The following is a 6,000-nucleotide window of genomic DNA, read 5'->3' on the forward strand; positions in this document are numbered from 1 at the left end:
ATTAAAAAGAAAAAAAAAGTGCTCAGGAATGGTAAGAAAAGTGGAGTAAGAACAAATGTCTGTAGGTTTAGGGGTGAAAGAGGAGTGGAGTTGGGGGAATGAAATGGGCTACCAGGAGATAAAGTTTGCCTAGCCCAACAGAGCAGTTCCTGGGAGAAAAAAGAATTTTAAGAAGCTGGGTGTGGTGGTTTGGGCCTGTAATCCCAGAGGGTTGGAACCCTGAGGCTGGAGGATCTTGAGTTCAAGGTCAGTCTCAGCAATTTAGCAAGGCCCTAACCAACTCAGTGAGACCCTATCTCTAAATAAAATACAAAAATGGTTGGAGATGTGACTCTGTGGTTAAGCACTCCTGGGTTCAATCCCCGATACCTAAAGAAAAAAAAATAGGACATATTGGGGTCTATTTGTTCTCCTGGGGTTCAAGAAAAACCTAAAATTTTTATTTTTTGAAAAAGTTTAAGTTCAAGGGCTGGGGATATAGCTCAGTTGGTAGAGCACCTGCTCGCATGCACAAGGCCCCGGGTTCAATCCCCAGCACCACAGGAAAAAGAAAGAAAGAGAAAGTTTAAATTCAAATAATTCTTTGTGAAGAGTGCTGCTCTAGAGCTCTATAATAAAAAATAATATTAATTAATCAAAAATTAATATTAAAAATTAACTTGGGCTGGGATTGTAGCTCAGCAGTAGAGCACTTGCCTAGCATGTATAAGGTTCTGGGCTCAATCCTCATCATCACATAAAAATAAAGAAGTATTGTGTCCATCTACAACTAAAAGCATATTTTTAAAAAATTAACTTCAAGGAGGGTAGTTTTATTTGAAAGTTTGTAGATAAAGAGATAAATCTGCCAAATCATGAAGCAGTGGTCCACTTTATGCCTTGAATATAACCCTTGCTGCTCTGCCACTGTAATTTATTTTTTAAAATGGACATGTTTCTTTCTCTTCCCCTCTCCCTGCTCCTCTCTAATCTCTCCCCTCCCTAATCTCAAGGGAATAGGATTATCTTTCTTTCCCATTCTAGGCAGAATTACTTGTTCCAGAATACACACCTACCACAGAAATGAAATGAACTAGAGTCTGGGGATTGTATCAGAAATTACTATCTCCCAAATTAACAAGTGAGTTACAACTCAAGAATGAGAATATGGTGGAATGTAACCTTTCAGTCACCTCTTTTAAACCCCTGTTCCCACTGATGAGCAGAATCACAGTCTCTGGGACAGGAGTCGCTTGTGTTTCTCCTTTGCTAGCAAAGAAGTAAATCTTCTTTTTCCTTTTCTCAAAACCATGTCCTCATTATTGGATTGGCATCAGGGACAAGGACTGAGCCTTTGGCAACATTTATACCTTTTTATGTTTCCAGAGAATGTGGCAGCGGACACTTCCTTGCTTTTTGTAGGATTACCCATTACAGGGGGGCTGGCTAATTTAATGGGTAGGACCAGTGCTCTCTGGATCTCTCATTTCTGCTGAAAGTTCCAGATGTTAACAGCCACTGGCGCAAGCTTTCTTTTCCTTCCATGCTATCAGCTGTGACAAGGCTCATCCTTTCTCATGTGTTCACAGACACACAGTTCCCATTCAGAATGGTGATTACTGTAATGGAGCTTTGTTTAGGCAGCACAAAAGCAGGAAGGCAAGAGGAGCAGGGTTTGGAGATGTTGTTACCAAAAGCTGGTTCCTTGTCCCCATGACAATACAAAACAAGGACACATTTTTGAAAAAAAAGGAAAAATATTTAATGCTTTGCTAGGACAGGGCACTCCTGTCCCAGAGGCAATGATTCTGTGCTTCAAGTGGAACAGGAGTTTTTAAAAGAGGTGGATCAAAGGCTAGGTTCTACACATTCTTGGTCTGTGTTGTAATTCACTTGTTAATTTTGGAGATAGTAATTTCTGAAATCTGGTCTGAATGGATTCATTTCTGTGGTGGGTGTGTGCTCAAGGACAGATAACTCTGCATTGGATAAGGAAGAAAGGTAAACCTATTTCCCCAAGATTAGGGAGGGGAAGAGATTAGGGAGGAGAGGGGAGACAAGAAGAGAAAGAAACTTGTCCTTTAAAAAATAAGTCACAGTTGGCTGGGGTTGTTGCTCAGTGGTCAGCACTGGCTTGCACCTGTGAGGCCCGGGGTTCGATCCTTAGCACCATATATAAATAAATAAAATAAACATACTGTGTCCAACTACAACTAAAAAATAAATTAAAAAAAAAAATAAGTCACAGTGGCAGAGCAGCAAGGGCTATATTCAAAGCATAGCATAAAGTGGGCTGTTACACTTCCTCATCTCTTACCTGTTTTAAACTTTAAGCTTCAGCAGGGTGTTATTGCACATGCCTGTAATCCCAGCGACCTGGGAAGTTGTGGCAGGAGGATCAAAAATTCAAGGTCATCTTTAGCTACTTGGTGAGGTCCTAAACAACTAAGTGAGACCCTGTCTCAAAATTAAAAAAATAAAAGGGCTTGGGATGTGGCTCAGTGGTAAAGTGCCCCTGGGTTCAATCCCCCAGTATTAATAAACAAATTCTCACCATCACTGTATGAGAATGCTTGTCACATTCCTAAGGAATATGCCATGGGAAGACATGGTTCTTGGTAAAGTAGTTATTAAATGGACTCAAAACCAAAACCTTTGAAGATCTTTGAAAGGGATTATAAAGCAAATAAAAACAATAATGAAGATTTAAATATATCAACGAAAATAAATCAGGAAAGATCATAAACTATGTAAACCAATGATGTATTTAAGGATGGAGAAGAGATAGCTAACTGACTCAACATGTTCCTGGCCTCAATCCTGATCCAGGGGGGATTAGGGAGGCCATAGTTTCCAAATTGTCTCCAGAAATAGCAAATAGTGGCTAAGGGTTGGATATTTTAAACCAATATAAAAAAATTCACACACAAAAAAATCATGCAGGCTGGCATGTGTCTCTGATGACCTCACTGTAAGAAAGATGCTTTAAAAGAGATGCCTCTTTGCACATTATAATCATACTGCCATTTATGTGTACACAGATTTCTAAGAAAGAAAGTAGTATTTTGCTTTTCATTTTAGAAGGTGCACTGTTAAACAAACAAAAACCCCTCAGAAGGATACAACTCAGTGGTAGAATACCCCTGAGTTAGTGCCCAGTACCATTTAAAACAAATAAATAGAAGAAGGTGAAATGAGATATTTTTAAATCTTTAACACATAACAGTGTATATTCATTAGGCTTTTTGCAGGTCATTAACTTAAAATTCAATTTCACATTCTTTCTTAATGCTTAAATCACAGTATTTTTCTACGACTAATATTCTATACGCAGTTTTATTTAGTGTAACACTAACTTAATGATCATTTCTTTCCTTTTCTGGGGGGTAATAAAAAAAAAAAAGATTGAACCCGGGGGCACTAATACCAAGAAGTTAAGTCCCTAGGCTTTTTTATTGTTTTTTACTTTTATGACTCAATCTGGCCTTGTTACCCAGGCCGGCCTTGAACTTGCAATCCTCCTATCTCAGTTTCTGGGATGACAGGTATGTGGAGCCACACCCAACTGATAAATATTTCCTGACTGACCCCCTCCCCTACACCCCCCCCCTTTAGGCTGTAAGGAACCAATAGTTAAGAACATAGGTAAATCTGGCTACTTCCTTTGTGAAGATTACAATCTCATGGGGGAAAGCACACAATTATAATGTGATATGTGTAAAGAACATAACAGAATTTAACTTCCTTACCCAATATCTATTTACCATATCTTTCTTGTGAAGAGAACTCCACAAGTAACATGCCAAATTGTAGCAGATTGTGTTTCTCCAATATGGCCATTGCAGTATTTCAGTCCCATTTGCTTTTTAGACCTTGCCATCCCCACATCAAGGGGTAAAAATCTATCTCCCTTCCTCTTTAACCTTTGGAGAACTTCCTGTTTGCCACAATAAATAAAGTGCCTGGGCTGGGGTTATGGCTCAGTGGTAGAGAGCTTGCCTCACATGTGTGAGGCACTGGATTTGATCTTCAGCATGACATAAAATGAATAATAAATGAAATAAAGATACTGTCTCCATCTACAGCTAAAAATATTTAAGAATAAATAAATAGACTGCAGCACAAGTGATGCTTGGTGACTTTACAGGCCTAGATCTTAAAAGCCATACTATTTTCCCTTGGCCTCTCTTGGGAACCTTACTCTTGGGAGTCAGGATCATGGTGTGGGAAACCAAGACGCCACAAGAAAAAGTCATGTGTAGGTGTTCTAACCACAGTTCCAACTGTGTGAATCCCCATGGCCAGCAGCCAGCATCAACTGCTGCTGTGTTAATGCCAAGGGAAGCAGAGACAAGCTGTCCCCGCTGAGCTTCCCTCAAATGGCATGTTTGTGAGAAAAAACATTTTCATTCTAAACCACTAAGTTTAGAGTTGCTTTGTTATACAGCACTAGATACCCGGAAGGTCAAGTTTAGAAACTACATTTCCCAGCTTTCCTGGAAGACTGGAGTAGCCATGTGACATAATTTTGACCAATGAGATATGAAGGGATGTATTAGTCTGTTTTTCATCACTATAATGAAATACCCGATACAGAATAAGTTTATAAAGAAAAGATTATTTAGCTCACAGTTTTGGTTGATGAAAGTCCAAACAGTATAACATAGGCTCTGGGGAGGGCCCCTTGACAAATGGCAGAGTTTGTGTGGGAAGAAGCATTACATCTCAAACCAGGAGGAAAAGGGAGCTGACTCAGGTCAGACATTCCTTCTAGGACAACCTCTTAGGAGAACTACTTTTATGGCAAGGCCCCGAGTGACCTCCCCCTAGCTTTCCCCTCTCAAAGTTTCCACTGTCTCACAATGCTGCCGACAGGGGACTAAGCCCCCATCAATTACACAGGCCCCTGGGAGACAGTTCAGCCATATCCAAACCATAACAGCTGAAGTCCAAGAATCAGTAGATGCTCATGTGACTGGAGGACCTGGATCCTCTGTTCTTCCTTCTGCCTGTACTTCAGAGTGACTTTTAGAACTCCTGCAGCCAGTTTGAAAGAATGAGAATGAAGGGCCACACCTGAGGATTCAGAACAAAAACCTTTTAGGCTCAACATGTCCTATCTCATTAGGACGATGCAAACTAAAGCTATACCATATATCTAATATCTAATTATATCTAATATCTAATTATATCTAATAAGGCAAGCATTAGAATAACTGAAAAAAAATTTAAAGAAAAAAGAAGAAGAGAAAAAACTGACAACCCCAGACTTTGGTGTGAATGTGTGGCTCGACTAAAACTTGCACATATTTCTTTCTTTTTTTTTTTTTTTATTGGTTGTTCAAAACATTACAAAGCTCTTGACATATCATATATCAAACATTAGTTTCCAGTGAGTTATGAACTCCCATTTTTATCCCAAATACAGATTGCAGAATCACATCGGTTACACATCCACATTTTTACATAATGCCATATTAGTGACTGTTGTATTCTGCTACCTTTCCTATCCTCTACTATCCCCCTCCCCCCCTTCTCTTTCTATCCCATCTACTGTAATTCATTTCTCTCCTTGTTTTTTTTTCCAATTCTCCTCACAATCTCTTATATGTAGTTTTTTATAGCAATGAGGGTCTCTTTCCATTTCCATGTAATTCCCCTTTTCTCTCCCTTTCCCTCCCACCTCGTGTCTCTGTTTAATGTTAATATTTTCTTCCTGCTCTTCCTCCCTGCTCTATTCTTAGTTGCTCTCATTATATCAAAGAAGACATTTGGTATTTGTTTTTTAGGGATTGGCTAGCTTCACTAAGCATAATCTGCTCTAGTGCCATCCATTTCCCTGCGAATTCCATGATTTTGTCATTTTTAAGTGCTGCGTAATACTCCATGGTGTATAAATGCCACATTTTTTTAATCCATTCATCCATTGAAGAGCATCTGGGTTGGTTCCACAGTCTAGCTATTGTGAATTGTGCTGCTGTGAACATCGATGTGGCAGTATCCCTGTAGTATGCTCTCTTA

Source organism: Ictidomys tridecemlineatus, chromosome 4 (genome assembly GCF_052094955.1).
Source record: "Ictidomys tridecemlineatus isolate mIctTri1 chromosome 4, mIctTri1.hap1, whole genome shotgun sequence".
Lineage (NCBI taxonomy): Eukaryota > Metazoa > Chordata > Mammalia > Rodentia > Sciuridae > Ictidomys > Ictidomys tridecemlineatus.